Genomic DNA, 20054 nt, shown 5'->3' with positions numbered 1-20054 from the left:
AATAACTCCCTTAAAGAAATACAGGTCAATACAGGTAAACAAGTAGAAGCCCTTAAAGAGGAAACACAAAAACCCCTTAAAGTATTACAGGAAAACACAACCAAACAGGAGAAGGAATTGAACAAAACCATACAGGACTTAAAAAAGGAAATAGAAACAATAAATAAATCACAAAGGGAGACAACTGTGGAGATAGAAAACCTAGGAAAGAGATCAGGAGGCATAGATGCAAACCTCACCAAAAGAATACAAGAGATAGAAGAGAGAATCTCAGGGGCAGAAGATACCATAGAAAACATTGATAAAGTCATCAAAGATAATGGAAAACACAAAAACTCCTAAAACAAAACATTCAGGAAATGCAGGACACAATGAGAAGATCAAACCTAAGGATAATAGGTATAGAAGAGAGTGAAGACTCCCAACTCAAAAGACCAGTAAATATCTTCAACAAAATTATAGAAGAAAACTTCCGTAACCTAAAGAAAGAGATGACCATGAACATATAAGAAGCCTATAGAATTCCAAGTAGATTGGACCAGAAAAGAAATTCCTCCCGTCACATAATAGTCAAAACACCAAACCCTCAAAACAAAGAAAGAATATTAAAAGCATAAGGGAAAAAGGTCAAGTACCATATAAAGGCAGACCTAACAGAATTACACCAGACTTCTCATCAGAGACTGTGAAAGCCAGAAGATCCTGGACTGATGTCATATAGACCCCAAGAGAACACAAATCTCAGCCCAGGCTACTGTATCCAGCAAAACTCTCAATTAGCATAGATGGAGAAACCAAGATAATCCATGACAAAACCAAATTTACACAATACCTTTCCACAAATCCAGCCCTACAAAGGATAATAGATAGAAAACATCAATATAAGGAGGGAACTACATGCTAGAAAAAGCAAGAAAGTTCTCTAATTTCAACTAATCCAAAAGAAGATAGCCACAAAAACATAATTCCACCTCTAACAACAAAAATAACAGGAAACAACAATCACTATTCCTTAATATCTCTTAGCATCAATAGACTCAATTCTCCAATAAAAAGACATAGACTAACAGCCTGGATATGTAAAGAGGACCCAGCATTTTGCTGCCTACAGGAAACACACCTCAGTGACAAAGACAGATACTACCTCAGAGTAAAAGGCTGGAAAACAATTTTCCAAGCAAATGGTCCTAAGAAACAAGCTGGAGTAGCCATTATAATATTGAATAAAATACGTTTTCAACCAAAAGTTATCAAAAAGGTAAAGAAGGACACTTCATATTCGTCCAAGGAAAAATTCATCATGATGAACTCTCAATCCTGAATATCTATGCTCCAAATGCAAGGGCACCTAAATTCAGAAAAGCAACCTTACTAAAGCTCAAAGCATAAATGGCACCTAACACAATAATGGTGGGAGATTTCATCACCCCATCTCATTAATGGGCAGATCATGGAAACAGAAATTAATCAGAGACGTAGAGAAACTAACAGAAGTTTTGAACCAAATGGATTTAACAGATATCTATAGAACATTTTATCCTAAAACAAAAGAATATACCTTCTTCTCAGCACCTCATGGTACTTTCTCCAAAATTGACCATATGATGGGTCACAAAACAGGCCTCATCAGATAGGAGAAGATCAAATAATTCCATGCATCCTATCAGATCACCACAGCATAAGGCTGGTCTTCAATAAAAACAAAAGCAACAGAAAGCCTATGTACACATGGAAGTGGAACAATGCTCTATTCAATGATAAGTTGGTGAAGGAAGAAATTAAAGACTTTTTAGAATTTAGTAAAAATGAAGGTACAACACACCCGAAATTATGGGACACAATGAAATCAGTGCTAAGAGTAAAACTCATATCTCTGGGCTCCTCCAAAAAGAAATGAGAGAGCATACATCAGCAGCTTGATAGCACACCTAAAAGCTCTAGAACAAAACCAAGCAAATACACCCAAGTAGGAGTAGACAGCAGGAAATACTTAACTTAGGGCTGAAATCAACCAAGTAGAAACACAATGAAATATACAAAGATTCAATCAATCCAGGAGGTAATTCATTGAGAGAAATCAAGATAGATAAACCCTTAGCCAGACTAACCGGGGGGTGGGGAGGGAAGAAAGAGAAAGAGAGAGAGAGAGAGAGAGAGAATCCAAATTAACAAAATCAGAAATGAAAGGGAGACATAACAAGAGAATCTGAGGAAATTCAAAAAATCATCAGATCCTACTACGAAAGCCTTTATTCAACAAAATTGGAAAATCTGGATGAAATGTACAATTTTCTAGACAAATACCAGGTACCAAAGTTAAATCAGATCCAGATAAACCATCTAAACAGTCCCATAATTCCTAAAGAAATAGAAGCATTTATTAAAAGTCTCCTAACCAAAAAAAAAAAAAAAAAGCCCATGACCAGATGGGTTTAGTGCAGAATTCTACCATATCTTCATAGAAGACCTAATACCAATACTGTCCAAACTATTCCCCAAAATAGAAACAGAAGGAGCAAAACCCAATTCCTTCTATGAATTCACAATTACGCTTATACCTAAACCACACAAAGACCTAACAATGAAAGAGAACTTCAGATTATCCACCCTTATGAATATCGACACAAAAATACTCAATAAAATTCTCACAATCCGAATCCAAGAGTCATCAAAACAATCATCCATTATGATCAAGAAGGCTTCATCCCAGGGATGCAGGGATGGTTCAATATATGGAAATCCATCAATGTAATCCACTATGTAAACAAACTCAAAGGAAAACACCACATGATCATTTTATTAGATGCTGAGAAACCATTTGCCAAAATTCAACACCCCTTCATGTTAAAAGTATTGGAAAGATCAGGAATTCAAGGCCCATACCTAAACATCGTAAAAGCAATATACAGCAAACCAGTAGCTAACATCAAACTTAATGGAGAGAAACTTGAAGAAATCCCACTAAAATAAGGAGGTAGACAAGGCCCACTCTCTCTCTCTCTGTTTATTCAATACAGTACTCAAAGTCCTAGACAGAGCAATCAGACAACAAACAGAGGTCAAAGGGATACAAATTGGAAAGGAAGAAGTCAAAATGTCATTATTTGAAGATGATATGATAGTGTACTTAAGTGACCCCAAAAGTTTCACCAGAGAACTACTAAGCCTGATAAACAACTTCAGCAAAGTGGCTGGATGTAAGAATAACTCAAACAAAATATGAGCCTTCTACTCAAAGGATAAACAGGCTGAGAAAGAAATTAAGGAAATGATACCATTCACAATAGCCACAAATAGCATAAAATACCTCAGTGTGACTCTAACCAAAGAAGTGAAAGATCTATATGACAAGAAATTCAAGTCTCTAAAAAAGGAAATTAAAGAAGATCTCAGAAGATGGAAAGATCTCCCACACTCATGGTTTGGCTGGATTAACTTGGAAAAAATGGCCATTTTGCCCAAAGAAATCTACAGATTCAATACAATCCATATCAAAATTTCAACTCATTCTTCATAGAATTAGAAAGAGCAATTTTCAAATTCAATTGGAATAACAAAATGCTCAGGATAGCAAAAACTATCCTCAACAATAAAAGAACTTCTGGGGAAATCACCGTCCCTGATCTCAAGCTGTATTACAGAGCAATAGTGATAAAATCTGGATGATATTGGTACAGAGACAGGCAGGTAGATCAATGGAATAGAATTGCAGATCCAGAATATATATATATATATATCAATAAGTTAGACTGTAGATTGCAGAGTCAAATAACCCTCTTAAAATATGGGGTACAGAGCTTAATAAAGAATTCTCAACTGTGGAATATCAAATGGCTGAGAAGCACCTAAAGAAATGTTCAACATCCTTAGTCATCTGGGAAATCCAAATCAAAACAACCCTGAGATTCCACCTCACACCAGTCAGAATGGCTAAGATCAAAAACTCAGGTGACAGCAGATTCTGGCGAGGATGTGGAGAAAGAGGAACACTCCTCCACTGTTGGTGGGATTGCAAGTTAATACGACCACTCTGAAAATTAGTGTGGAGGTTGCTGAGAAAACTGAATATAGTACTACCGGAGGACCCAGCTATACCACTCCTGGGCATATATCCATATGATGCTCCAACATATAACAAGGATACATGCTCCACTATGTTCACAGCAGCCTTTTTTATAATAGCCAGAAGTAGGGAAGAACCCAGATGCCCTTCAACAGAGGAATGGATACAGAAAATGTGGTACATCTACACAATGGAATACTACTCAGCTATCAAAAACAATGACTTCATGAAATTTATAGGCAAATGGAAAGAACTAGAAAATATCCTGAGTGAGGAAACCAATCAAACAAAAAACACACATAGTATGCACTCACTGATAAGTGGATATTAGCCCAAAAGCTCGAATTACCCAAGATACGATCCACAGACCACATGAAGCTCAATGACGACCAAAGTGCTGATGCCTCAGTCATTCTTAGAAGAGGAAAGAAAAATATTCATAGGAAGAGATATGAAGACAAAGTATGGAGCAGAGCTTGCCCCACCTGGGTATCCAGCCCTTATACATTCAATAATCAAACCTAGACAATATTTCTGAACCAGAAAGTCTATGCTGACAGGAGCCTGATATAGCTGTCTCCTGAGAGGTTCTGCCAGTACATGACAAATACTGAGACAAAAGCTACAGCAAATCATTGAACTGGGAATGGGGTTCCCATTGGAGGAATTAGAGAAAGGATTGAAGGAGTTGAAGGGGCTTGCAGCCCCATAAGAGCAACAATACCAACCAACCAGAGCTCCCAGGGACTAAACTAGTTCCCTAAGACTACACATGGACAGACCCATGGCTCCAGCTGCATATGTAGCAGAGGATGGCCTTTTGGGCACCAATGGGAGGAGAAGCCTTTGGTTCTGCCAAGTTTGGACCCCCAGTGTAAGGGAATGTTGGGGATGAGGTCGGGAAGTGGGTGTGGGAGGGGAGGGGAACACCCTCATAGAAGAAGGGGGAAGAGGGGTGCGATAGGAGGGTTTATGGACGAGAAACTGGGAAAGGGAATAACATTTGAAATGTAAATAAAAAAATCCAATAAAAATGTATGGAACTAGAAAAAAATCATTTTGAGTGAGGCAACCTAGACTCAGAAAGACAAATATGGTATGTATTAACTATATATTAGCCATGAAGTAAATGATAACTAAGTTATGATCTATAGACCCAGAGAAGTTAGGTAAAGAGGAAGAGTCTAGCAGGAAAAGTATAGATCTTCCTGGGAAGGGGAAGTAGATTATATTTTCCCGAGTGGACTCGAAGTGAGTGACGATGGGTTTGGGCAGGATCAGATGTTGGGAGATAGGATGGAGGGAGAGAATGGGAGGAGAAATGGGTGGATTTGGGGGTTACTTGGGGGTTAGTGTAGACATCTAGTGCAGTGAAAACTTACTGGATTCTATGATGGTGACCCTAATGAGGACTCCTAGTAATGGAGATATGGAGTCTCAACTGGCCACCTCTTATGGTAGGACTAGATTGCATTCAATCAAGTTGTTGACAAAAGAGTGCCATGGAAATCCCCAAACAACCCAAGCTGGTGCTAAACTGCGAGCCTCCCTTCTCCCCAGGGGCTGTCAGCTCTCTGTGAGGGAGCAGAAGAGACGGATTAACTTTCAGGACCAGCTTCAGTCAGACAACTCGCCTGATTCGCAGTCAACAAGGGTTATACAGACTTTGAGGAGTGAGTAGGAATTTCCAGAATGAATATACATTATTGGCTAGTGTGGGGATGGTTTGTTTATGTGAAGGAATTCCAAGAATCAGGTTCGTATCAGGAAGAAATTAAACCTGCAATCTGGCCACAGGTTATGAGACTTTCCTCAGAGGACCTTTTGGGATTATAGGCCGGAAGGGCTGATTGGTCATAATGGTGGGAAGGGCTGCATGGAATTTAAGTGCTGAATCATACTTGCAGGAAGCTTTGTGCAGGGTCGTCCTGCACCTGAGCTTTGAGAGACTCTCCACAGGACAAAGCGGAGAGGAGGAAGCACTGCTGAGAAAGAGAGGCCTCCATTTCGTGCAGAGCTGGGAGAGCTTACCTGGACATGATGGATTGCAAGACTTATAGCAGCGCCTTCCAACATGAAGTAGTAATGTTTCTATATGGTAATACCTGAAAAGGAAATTAAGAAAGCGATTCTACTTCTACTGGCTTCTTAAAACAATACTTCAGAACAAATTTATTAAAAGAACAATGTGCATTTAAGAAACACAATGATAGAAGCTGAAGAAAATGCAAATGATTTTAAATGCATCCCATGTGCATGAATGGGAAAAACTAATATTGTTAAAATGTGTATATCGAGAGTGATTTAAATATTGAATAAAATCTCTATAAAAGTTCCAATGACATTTTATGATATAAAATGATTCTTAAAAACAGTGTAGAACTGTAAACTACCATCAGTAACCAACTCAGCATTGAGTAGAAAGAATAAAGCTGGAGACCTCAAAATACACTGCAGAGTGGAGGAAATCTAAACAGTGTGGTCCTGGTGTTAAAATAGACACATGGAAATTTGTAAGAGAAATGAAGAAAGTTCAGAAATAAATTCAGGCCTATACAGCCATCTGAGTTTTAGTAAATGTACACAATAAAGAATAGTTGCTTTAATTAATGGTGTTGAGACAAAATGTATAGCCATGTGTAGGACAGATTAGGTTTTTATATCATATATAAAATTCATCTTAAGATAGATTAAAGATTTAAAAAATGACAGAAAATTTTGTTTATATAGAAGTACATTCAAGAAATATATCATACAATACAACGATTATAGTTAATAATGTACTGCATTCTTGAAAGTTGCTAAGAGCAGTAGGTATTAAGTGAATACTCCACAAGAAACAAGCATGGGAGACAACTACTAAGTTAATTAGTTTTTGTTTATTCATTCTAAAATGTACCCATTTCAGAAAAACATATTGTACATGATAAATATAAACAAATTTATTAATTAAAATTAAATACAAAAGAAGACACTTTATGAATCAGCAGAAGGTCAAAACCAAAAACCATCATGTTAAAGGATAATAAATAGAAACCATATAACCCAACAGAAATAATTGTACATATGTCAGGATTTCATTGTATGTGAAATTACACAGTTGAAACAGACAAATCTAATAAAATATATATCATGCTACTTAGAATATATGTGCACTTTGTATAAAACCACGCAAAGATGTTAAAAGAGAGAATCTCAGTTAGAATACAGAGTGTAAAAATATTAATCTAGAAAAACATTGGATCAATGGTAACAGATAAGGTAGCACTTGTCTTTATTAACTTGAGTATTTCTTATATACATTTCGAGTGTTATTCCCTTTCCCGGTTTCCGGGCCAACATCCCCCTAACCCCTCCCACTCCCCTTCTATATGTGCGTTCCCCTCCCCATCCTCCTCCCATTACTGCCCTCCCCCCAACAATCACGTTCACTGGGGGTTCAGTCTTGGCAGGACCAAGGGCTTCCCCTTCCACTGGTAATCTTACTAGGATATTTATTGCTACCTATGAGGTCAGAGTCCAGGGTCAGTCCATGTATAGTCTTTAGGTAGTGGCTTAGTCCCTGGAAGCTCTGGTTGCTTGGCATTGTTGTTCATATGGGGTCTCGAGCCCCTTCAAGCTCTTCCAGTCCTTTCTCTGATTCCTTCAACGGGGGTCTGGTTCTCAGTTCAGTGGTTTGCTGCTGGCATTCGCCTCTGTATTTGCTGTATTCTGGCTGTGTCTCTCAGGAGAGATCTACATCCGGTTCCTGTCGGCCTGCACTTCTTTGCTTCATCCATCTTGTCTAATTGTGTGACTGTATATGTATGGGGCACATGTGGGGCAGGCTCTGAATGGGTGTTCCTTCTGCCTCTGTTCTAAACTTTGCCTCCCTATTCCCTCCCAAGGGTGGTCCCAACATTCTTAAATGAAAAAGCATTTGAAAACTGTCAAAATCATAAACCTGCGTGCACTGAATGATAGTTTGTTCTGCTACACATGTAAATTTTATCTATGTTTTTAAAAGAGACAAATATACAATTCTTAAGTACACATAATATATTTGCAAAAATAGGCCATATGTTGTTTTTAGAATGCAATACTGAGCAGACATAATTAATGAATTACTGATTCACACAACCATGTGGTGAAGTACCACAAACAACTGAGTGAAAAAGTCAGAAGGAGTCTGTGGTCGGAAAGAAATGAGTATTGAGCTTAGCAGGTGTTCATCAGGAGGTAGAAGTCATAATAGTAGTTATCTCTGACAGTGTCATGATTAATTGTGGTATATACACTTTTTGGATATAATTAAAATTCCATTTCTTGATAAAGATGCTACCTGTGAAAATTCACTGATACTAGCATTACCATGTATACATTTTCCATGATTATTATTCAATAAAATGCTTACCAAAACTATTGAATTAAGTACTCTGTGTGTGTGTGTGTGTGTGTGTGTGTGTGTGTGTGTGTGTGTGTGTAGGCCATAGGTCTATGCAATATGTCTCTTCAAATGGTTTCCACCTTATTGATCCATTTCCTCCAGCCCTTAATTGTATATTAATCCCTACAAATGTCTTAGAACTTCATATCTCTGGTTGTAATAAATTAAACTTTAAATGAAAATAACAATAAAAAGACAATGGTATATTTATCAAAAATATGAAAAATAAGAGTAATTATGGCATAGCTAAAATAGAGATTTTATACACTACTCTCAACAGCTTAAATATACCTTACAGATATTTCCTAATAATGAATATAATATTTGATAGACAAATGTTATTTTGGTGAGTACAAAGGATTAATGAAGCATTTGTCTTCTATTTTTGTTGACTTTTAAACTTTCTATAATTCTAATATGGGTAAAGGTGGTAAACAGAAAGCAATGAACTATTTTTTTGAAACTATTTAAAAGCTAAACAATAAAGATTTTATGGCAGAGCTTTGAAATTTTACCCATCCTTATGTCCCTAATGAGCGTGGTTTTAAGAGTTGTCCACAGAAGTCCTTTTTGTGGGTAGGGCCCTGTCTTTTTCTTTATTTAAAGAAGACAAAAATCTACAATGAATTAAAACAAAATTAATTACAAGCAATTATTATCTTAATAATATTAGAGAAGATAGAGGAAAACTAGGATATTTTGAATCTTAGGGTTTCTATTTGTTGAAATTATGGACGGGATCTGTGACTTTCCAAAGTTCATATCTTGAAGTCCTAACTCCTAGTACAATGATATTTGGAGGTTGAGCCTTTGAGAGGTAAGTGAGGCCTATGGTGGCATGGGGGGGGATCGCATGGTGGGTGGCATACAGCCCTTAAAAGAAGAAGAACAGAGTGCTACCTTTCCCTGCACAGTCCCTATATACTAGAAGGGAGTGAGTACAAATAATGTTACTAAGTCAGGAAGGAAACCCTCATCGGAAGCAAAGCCTGTTGGAACTTTGATCTAAGACTTCCTAACCTACAGACAGGGTGAAAATAAAATTGTTCTCCCTAATCCACCCAGTTTCAGTAGGTTGCCATGGTAGTTCAGGCACTTAGACAAAGATGAATCTTTTAAAGACTCAGAAAACAGATTTCTTCACAATCTTACAGACTTGCCAAATTCTAATGAGTCATCTGGATGAGTGCCAGAAATAAAATTGAACAAGCACGTGTGATATAGACTTGAAAATATTTTTTAATAAACAGAACAATTAATCCTTAAGTACATTAGCTACAGATCAGTGATTTATGCTGTTTTGGGTTGAATGCCATTCAGTGCTGACTTTGGTACGTTTGCCATAAATACTGCTCACGTGCTGAAGATGCCAGATGTAGGTTAAAGATGTGGTGGCCAACAAGATAAACATACAAAAAGCTTAAATCTCTACAGTGACTAGCACTCCATTTTAAAGGAATGATTGTATATGTATATTAATGTGTATATGAATATGTCCATATGTATTCACTCCCTTCAGTCTGAGTGTAGATTCAGTATGACTAGGTAGCTACCATGTCCTCCCTGCCTAGAGCATGCATTTTTTTTTACCATGATAGACTCTTTCTCTGCAATTGTTTTACACACACACACACACACACACACACACACACACACACACACACACACGTATTTTAAGTAAGTGCTTGATCTGTACTCTATGTTTAACTTTAAGACCAATTTTGAAAGGTTACTTCTAAAATACCTACCTCATTGAAAATGCTTTATTTGTGAATATTTGGTACATGTATGTGCAAGTGTGCTTACAAATGTGTATGTAGTGTATATGCATGTGTACATGGGGGAGGCAGAAGATAACTTTGAGTATATTTACTCCAGTGCTATCTACATCGTTTTCTCTTTTGAAGCAGGTTCTCTCTCTGCTCTGCAATTTATTGTCTGGCTGGCAAATGAACTCCAAGAATCCTTCTATCCCTACCTTCTCATCTCTGGGATTACCAAGGTACCACTGTGCCCAATTTCTTATGTAAATTCTTGGAATTGAATTCAGGTCCTCATGCTTTCTTTCTTTTTTTTTTTTTTTTTTTTTTTTTTTTTCGGGGCTGGGGATCGAACCCAGGACCTTGTGCTTCCTCGGCAAGCGCTCTACCACTGAGCCAAATCCCCAACCCCGTCCTCATGCTTTCAAGGCAAGAACTTTATTGACTGAGTTATCTTCTCAGCTCAATAGTTGTTTGAGTCTGTCATAGTTATTTTATCATCCAACATAAGGGAGAATAAGGTTTATTTTAACTTAGAGTTTCAGAGAAATAGACCCCATCATGGTGAGGAATATATACACCAGGCAGGGAAGATGATGATAGCTAGAGCGGGAAACTGGCTAGTTATACTGAATCTACACTCAGAACGGAAATCGAATAAGGGTGGAGCTGAGCTGTAAAGTCTCAAGGCCCAGTCTCATCGCTCGTTTTCTTCAGTGATGCTCCACTTCTTGAATGTTCCATACCTTTCTCAGAGTACCATCAACCAGGGGACAAGTACTTAAATTTGCAAATCTATGGGGGATATTTCTTACTCAGACTGCAACCAGCTAAGTATCATATGTGCAGGGAAATTCTTAGGAATCTTGGTATCCTTTCAAAGCGGCTGTAAGGAGCAACACACTTAGATATAACTTTTGTTTGCTTTTTGCTTTGGTAAGATGTGTGATGTTAAGGGAAATTCTTTCATTCCTATAAAGACCAAGCTACTATTGACATTATAAATAAACCAAGACTATGTTGTATTTCCTTAAGGAAGGTGATATGCTGTTCCCCAGATTTGTGCCACACTGTGTACGTGCAAAATACTACATCGAGTCAGTTGCTTGGCTTCTCTGCCTCAACTTTCTTATTTGTAAAACAGGGGTGGTAAGGATTACTCACCTCATAAGGTTGTGAGGAAGACATACCACAATTTGGGGCTCAGTAAATCTATTCTCTTCATCACTGTTGCTATTGTGACCACACATAACATCTTTGGCAGCATCACCTGCACTCTTCTGTTCTCCATTTCAGTTGGGAATGGCAATGAGAAGTAGCAGCTGGAGCATGGGGGAGAGAAAGAGGAGAATTAAGAAATTTCTGCCTCTGTCTTTTTCTTCTCTTGTCTTTAATTTTTTTTTTTTGCAGTCCAGTCTTTATCCCCCTCCTGGACCACTCTCTGACTGTTCCTCTTACCATACCTCCTCCCACCCTCCACATCCCCAAGATGATGACCCCACGCCCCACCAGCTCCACCTCATGAGCCCACTTTACTCCCTGGGACCTCAAGTCTCTTGAGAGTTAGGTGCGTCTTCTCTCACTGAGGCTAGACCAAGCAGTTCTCTGCCGTATATGTGTTGAGGGCCTCATATCAGCTGATGTACGCTGCCTGATTGGTGGCTCAGTGTCTGAGACATCAAAGGGGGTCCAGGTTAGTTGAGACTGCTGGTCTTCCTGTAGGGTCGCCTTCCTCTTCAGCTTCTTCCAGCTTTCCCCTAATTCTACCACCAGCTTCGGTCCATTGGTTGGGTGTAAATATCTGCATCTGACTCTTTCAGCTGCTTGTTGGATCTTTCATATGGCAGTCATGCTAGGCTCTTGTTTGTAAGCACACCATAGCATAGTAATAGTGTCGGGGCCTCCCCTTGAGCTGGTTCCCCAGTTTGGCTGTCCCTGGACATCCTTTTCCTCAGGCTCTTCTCCATTTTTGTCCCTGAAGTTCTTTCAGACAGGAACAATTCTGGGTCAGAGGTTTTGACTGTGGGATGGCAACCCCATTCCTCCAGTTGATGCTCTGTCTTCCTACTGGAGGTGGACTCTACAAGTTCCTTCTTCCCACCGTAGAACATTTCATCCAGGATCCCTTCCCTTGAGTCCTGAGAGTCTCTCACCTCCCAGGTCTCTGGTGTATTCTAGAAGGTTCCTCCCACTCCTACCTCCCGAGGTTGCTGTTTCCATTCTTTCTGCTGGCCATCAGTGTTTCAGTCCTGCTCCCCTCCCAATCCCTGATCATGTTTCCCTCTTCCCTAACCTCTCCCCTTTCCCACCAGCCACCCCCATCCGTGATTCTGGACTTTGGTCTTGAGAGTTAGCGTCTTCCCATGATTCAAATGGCCATGATGTTGGATTCACCCTTTATTTTGGCTCCCTCATTTCCACCCACATATGCAGTGACATTATTTTCTCACTTTTGCTAGTGTCTAGGAACTTTATCACCAGATAGTGTTTTAAATTTATCTCTATAATTATAAATAATGTCTTCAATAAATTATTAAGTAAAGAGTTGTTAAGCTCTTCTGAATAAAACTGACTTCTTGTGATTTGTATGAAAACAGAGTTAAAAAGAAAACAATGTCTGTATCTCTTCAGTCTTCCTCCTTCATAAAAAGGTTTCTATCAGTGTATTTCATATTTTATATTATGTTTAGAAGTTACCTTTCCTTTAGAACTTCAGTCTGTCGTCTGTGATTCAGCTTATTTATGTCAACAGTTCTTTGTGGTTGTTTCTTCTTGGTCCTATGCACATCTTAAGAGGCTTCTCTATAGGTTCATAGGCAGGAAGGACAAGCATGTACCGAGTAAAAAAGGCGACTATTTTAAGTTGGTTCATCAGAAAATTAATAATTTTTGGCCTGATCAGTCAGTACAGATAATCTACAAGAGACAAACAGCATCCCTCAAACTAGACTAATTAGGAAAGGATGCTTTTCCTAGGGTTCCAGCTTAGCAAGTGGAGGACTAACTACACCTCAGCTTAAGATCTATTTGGATCAACTGTTGCCTTTACATCTTTTTTGTATTCTGAGGTTACAGAACAATGCCTTGCTGAAATGCAACTGTATCCTCCATATTGCAGAAAAATAGTTGATGGAGTTAAAATGTTAATTTCAGCTTTATTTCTCCTAAATTCTTCTGAATGCATTGGTTCCTGCTGCTGTTAATATTCATATAAAATATTGTAAGTTTATCACTAAGTTATGTTAAATAGAAGTTTTATGTAATAGCGTCGTTTCTCATGTATTTAGCATCATGACTTTCCAACTTCTTGAACCAAACCTTATTTGAAAGTCTTATGTGAAAAGTACTAACTTAACAGAATAATTTCAGATTAAATTTACTAGTGGACCTTTAATCAGATGCATCCAAAATCCTAGAGATACTTGTATGAATATACTAAAAGATAAAAGCAAACTACGTTAATGTGTACCAGAGTTTTGAAAATATGTATTGATTAAAGAAGAATGATTGATGATAAGGCTAAATGTAATTTTTGTATATCTGTTTTCTCTATGAGTTAATTAAACATGACCTTAAACAATAATCTTAGGGTGATTGACTAACTTTTGTATTTATTAAAGTATTAAAACAGTTAATGCTAAGTAAAAAATTGTGCTGAGGCCATTATATATATGTGTATAATCTGTTAATCATTTATTTCAGACAAGTAATAAAGTAGATTATTGTTCTGGTGCTAATAATGAACCAAATCAATGTTAAAATATATTCTAAACATTTTTACAGCAATTTAATTATGTGAACTTAAATCTAAAATTAATGTTCATGAGATTGCCTATTGATATGAAGAAAGTTTCTTCCTTCAAGATATAATCTCCAATGATTGAATTCACATAAAAATAGAAATTCAGTTGTTTTAGTCAGAGTTTCTATTCCTGCACAAACATCATGAAGCAAGTTGGTGATGAAAGGATTTATTCAGTTTATATTTTCACATTGCTGTTCATCACCAAAGGAAGTCAGGACAGGAACTCACGCAGGTCAGGAAGCAGGAGCTGATGCAGAGGCCATGGAGGGATGTGTCTTACTGGCTTGCTGCCCCTGGCTTGCTCAGCTTGCTCTCTTATAGAATCCAAGACCACCAGTCCAGGGATGGCGCCATCCACAATGGGCGGGACCCTCCACTCTTGATCACTAATTGAGACAATGCCTTACAGCTGGATCTCATGAGGCATTTTCTCAAGGGAGACTCCTTTCTCTGTGATAACTCCAGCTTGTGTCAAGTTGACACACAGAACCAGCCAGTATATCAGTGCATGAACAATTAAAGATGTATGTAAAATAAGAATTGTAAACTGCTACAAAACCCAGTTATACAACATTAGAAAACTCGGTGCACCAGATTTTTACTATTTATTCTTTTGAATATGAATTCTTTCCTATTTGGTATTTTCTTCATTTTTGTGAGCTATATGTAAAAATGTTTGACATATTTTTGGTTCACAACTTTCATGCTAATTTTGGAAAAATGATTTATAAATGGCATATTTTAGCTTCAAGACAGGAAATCTTAGGTTATAGGTCAGGTAATCATGTGAGAGTTCAATCTGATTTCGTAAGCTTTTTAAGGAAATGTGAAAAATAAATACAATGAAATAAATTCCATTCAGTTTTGAAAAAGACTGCTGTGACCATCACATAAACAGAAGCAATGCATAGAGTCAAGTCTTTCCTCTTCTACACTCAAATTCTCCAATAAGGGTTTCTTATTGGAGAGAGCTAACATGTTACCACACAGATATGACATCTAGGCAAATCTACTTCTGGTCTCCTTCAGTGAGCTTGGAATTAGTGATGTTGAGCTGGCTACAGGAGGTCATCATATGGAGGGACAGTCCACTTCTATGTATGTACCTATACAGTAATGTTTTTATCCCTAATTAAACCATTTAAAAACCCTAGTATTCAGGGTAAATACTATTAATTTTAGAATATACACATCTCTATATAAATTCTCTAAAAAGATTCAGATGGCTGATATGATTTTCAGTTGGTAAAAATGCTTGCTGTACAAGAATGAAGAGTTAAGATCCCATGTTCCCAGGCACCCATATGACATGACTCTAATCCCAACACAAATGGGGAGATAGAGACGAAGATCTCCAGGTCTCTCGGGACACCCAGTCTAGGCAAATTGTTAAGTTCTAGTGAGAGACCCTACTTCAAAAATAAGATTGAGACTGTCAAGAATGAGGCATGATTTCTACCTCTAGCTTTTACACACACACACACACACACACACACACACACACACACACACACACACAGAGAGAAAGAGAAAGAGAGAGAGAGAGAGAGAGAGAGAGAGAGAGAGAGAGAGAGAGAAACAGGCACACAGGTACTAGGTAATCATCTCTACACATAACTATACAGAAAGAAGCACATATTAGACATTGTTGAAACTTAATTTCCCTTGTAATTTAAAATGCCAGATCTGAAACTGTTTTATTCAAAAACCACAGAAATTAAGAAATTGATTTTATATACAGAAAAATGTCATTTTTTAGTATACTTCAAATCTAGAGAATAATGATTTGCAGCACAGGACATGCTTCCTAGAATAAGATACAACAAAATTGTATTACTAGGGCAATAATAGTATAGCTTGAAGTAGTCTACAGAAAGTTACCATTATTTTGATTTGTTCTTTGTCAGCATACTTAATTAATATTGAAATTTACACAGATTTAAAAAAGATTTAATGTATTTTTTAATTGGAGGCATGGATAACAAAGGTTTAGAATATTTATATGATGGGCCGTGTCTCATAGGCCCGGAGACTGCTCAGAGCCAGTCGTGAGCAGTTATCTTCCATCTACCTTAGAGGGCACAAAATGGGTCCTTGAGATTCTTGTTAGGTTGGATATAGAATTCAGGCTCCGTTGTCTCCCACAGATGTGTGGGCCAGGATAACATCCATTTTGGTGGGAAATGAAGCCTTGTGCCATTTTGACAAAAGAAGCATATATTTCTAGAGACTCATGAAATTCCTGCTTTCCTTTGTATCTCCTGACATGTTTTTCATGGTTTTATTAACACATTCTTTGAACATAATGGGAACAAAAAGAAAATTTTTCTTATATTATTTTCTATACATGTAGTCAAAGGAAGTAATAATTAATTCTTCCTTTCCCCCTCTACACTCTGAATTTAGATGCAATTAAGAAAAATGGCCATATTAGAGAGAAAGATGGAAATAAAATCATTGATATTTTACTGAAAAGATTTTTTTTTAATGGATAGAATTCTGTATAAAAGAATTGGCTTACCACCCAAAGACTATACCTGGACTGACCCTGGGCTCCAACCTCATAGGTAGCAATGAATAGCCTAGTAAGAGCACCAGTGGAAGGGGAAGCCCTTGGTCCTGCCAAAACTGAACCCCCAGTGAATGAGATTGTTGGGGGGAGGGCGGTAATGGGGGGAGGATGGGGAGGGGAACACCCATAAAGAAGGGGAGGGGGAGGGGTTGGGGGATGTTGGCCTGGAAACTGGGAAAGGGAATAACAATCGAAATGTAAATAAGAAATACTCAAGCTAATAAAGAAAAAAAAAGAATTGGCTTCCTTCTGTTTGAAGCTTACAAAGTTTTGGTCTAGGGAACCCAGACTCTAATGTCCACATTCAGCTCTGTCTTCGTTTGGTTGTCACTAAAAAATAAAGAATATAAGAAAAATAGTTTATGTATGAAAAAGACAAAGAGGAAACAGACAATAGCATGGTGATAAGTCAGATATTCCAGTGAGAAAATGTGTCTTGGTCTCTTAGGGAAATTCTAGAAGGGATATAAAACACATGTTTCATCATTATCCCTCCCAAGAGACAAGGGAGCTAGAGTATTTAATGGTGGGGAAATTCTTTAAGGGAGAATTCATTCTAAGGCTTTGTTGTGAGTGTCTCAGAGGAACAGGGAATGTCTGTGGTTTGGACAAAAATACTTCAGGCTAAGAGGTGGAGATACTTATGACTAAAGGTCAACCACAACAGACAATAAATATGATGTGTTTAGGGACTGATGTCTGCTACAAGCCTACAGAGTGTTTAGAGGGAGATTATTTTACAGATTAGTAATGGGCTCTTGATCTGGACCTGCTGCTTACAGATGAAGCAGAACAAGCAGGGAAGCCTTTAATTTTTTTTTTTTTTTGATAGATGTGTCATAGAGGAAGAAAAGAAAGGGGAGTCAGACAGATGAGTTCTGAAGTAATTTCTTGGACACTAGGGAAGGGCAAAGTGAGTAACTTGAAGGACCATCCCAGAATGATCCCTTTAGGAAATGGTAAGGTTTACTTTGGGAAGGATCAATGTAATAACAAGGGGGGAGAAACCAGTTCTTCATGACTACAATGAAAATGTGAGATTTAGAATTCTTAATTTAAATGTAACGATAATTGTCACTGATAATAATAAAGAAACAAGCATTTACACAACAAAAGTTTTCATAATTCTGGAAGACGTTTGCATGATGAGGAGAATAATGCCTCTGTATACATATTGGTCTTTTTATGTGACCAACTCTTTCAATTTCTTCTCTCTGAGCTCTTCTTCCTGGAAACAAGGTTTTATCATCATGAGCATCATGTCCCCAAATTCCTATCTTATATAGGTTGCAGTTGACGGGCTCGGAGCAGAACAGAGAAGGAAGTCAGGGTGGTTAGATTTGATGGTGGAGTGCTTTGTGCTGGTGTTGAGAATGATCAAGGGTGGTTTGCTGGAGGCAGGAAAGAGATAAGCTGAAGCTATGGCAAGGAGAAGGGAGAACAGCAGACTGGATAAAGCCACAGGTTATGTAGTATATATGCCAATCTTTTATCTTGCTAAAATAACTCACATCTGTACGTTATTATTAATAATATTATTAATATGAGCTCTGCATCTAAGGGAGCAAGAATGATAAACTGCTGTAACAAGTTCTAATGAAAATGTAGTGACTCTGCTGTGTCTAGAATGTTGATGCTCCCCCAGAATCGTTACAGGAAACCAATACTCAGGATAACAGCAGCGGATACAGTTTTAAGGGGACACTGAAGGTGGAACCTGATGAGTGCCATTAGTGCTCTCATTCAAGAGGCCCAAGGAGGCTCACTGTTCTCTTTCAGTAACAGTCAGAAGGTTCTAAGGAATCCTCAGTGGGAACTCTCAGCTTCCAAATCTAAAAACAAGTTTCTGTTGTTTTAAAGTTACCAGCTCATAAATTTTTGTTATAGCAATGCAAAGGAATCAAGAGTGTAAAAGTTTCTTTCTTTTTCATAGTTCACAGGCAGGCGGTTGTCCAAGGTCCTAGACTGAGTCTCAGGAATCCCACAGCTCTCAGCATGCGATCCTGTGCTTGCTGTCACAGTGGCTGCGTCTTACCTTCCAGCTCTTAGCACGGATGGGACTGGGAAGCGGGAGCTATGCAAGCTCTTTTGAAGATTGTGAGGGGGACGTTTGCCATATCACTCTCCTCACATAATCACAGGTCAGAATTTACTCATGTAATCATGTTTAAAACTATTAATGAAGGCTGGAAATTATATTCTCTGTCAAAGACTACTTCTGTGTCCTTCCAAAACTGCGGTGGTGAAGTTTATTACTAAAAGGTGAAATAAAGGAGAAAGTATTGGAATTGACAGAAAAAAGATGCCAATTTCAGCTTGTCAAGCCTTGTTGACTGATTTATAAAAGTTCTCTCATATTTAAATAAATGTATTAGTCGTGTTCTGAAATCCTGATTATTATACTTACTTTTGTATTTTACTATTTTGTCATTTTACTATGATAAACTGAGGCTAAGTTTAACTTCAAAGTGAATTTGATAATGAATACTGCACAATTTTACTGGCGCTTCATGAAAACACAGTAAGATGGCTTTTAAAGCAATTCATTACAGATTTTACTATCAGTCCTATAAGTTTAGTATCTCCTTACCTTATTCACAGACTTCCGAGGCCTGTATGCCTTTTCATATTAATTTTCATTTTTGCCAAATAGTATTGATTTAAATTTCGTGTGAATGAGCAAGAATTTGACAAACTTCCGAAATGAAACCTAAATAAGAGTCTGGAACTTGGGTCAACATGAAACAAATCTATATGGCTTTCCTGATCTGAGATATAAACTTCCCAAAATACGACCGAACTCCTAGACTACCTTTGTCTCTCTTCTGTCACTGGAAATCTGTTTCACTTCATACCTTAGTATCGAACATGGTGCCCTCTAAAGCTTCTTTCATAGTGGATGCTCAGTTGATACCGGTTACATGATTGATGACAGCCAGGGCCCTTAAGAGCTCTGTTAATCTTCTCTGTCCTAGATAAAAACGAGTCTTTGTTGATATTCACCCAACAATGTTACATTTTATTTCAAATGAATAAATAATAATGCATTAATAAACATAGTGAAGAATTTTTAGATCTTCAAAAGTATATCTCTTTTAAACCTAAATAGTACCTAGCATAATAAATTCTCAGTAAGAGTGGAACAAAGAAATAAGTTTTTCATCGATAGGTAACAAAGGAGACTTTAGATATCTGGTGGCCATTCTTTATTTTAGTCATAAATTACTTATTCTATGGAAATATTTCTGATTCATAATTCAGAGAAGACGGTAGAATTTGTAATTTCAAGAAATATTGATTTGAAAAATACCATTTATACAGACAACATAAATTTTAATAATTTCCCAATTATTCTATTTTCAAACAAGTAACTCAATCAATTTTTGCAGAACCTTACAGCTGGTGAGTTTGCAGGACCCTGATGAACA

The sequence above is a fragment of the Rattus norvegicus genome, chromosome 15 (assembly GCF_036323735.1).
Source record: "Rattus norvegicus strain BN/NHsdMcwi chromosome 15, GRCr8, whole genome shotgun sequence".
In the NCBI taxonomy this organism is placed as follows: Eukaryota; Metazoa; Chordata; class Mammalia; order Rodentia; family Muridae; genus Rattus; species Rattus norvegicus.
The sequence above is the reverse complement of the archived record's forward strand: the minus strand, read 5'-3'. Positions refer to the sequence as shown.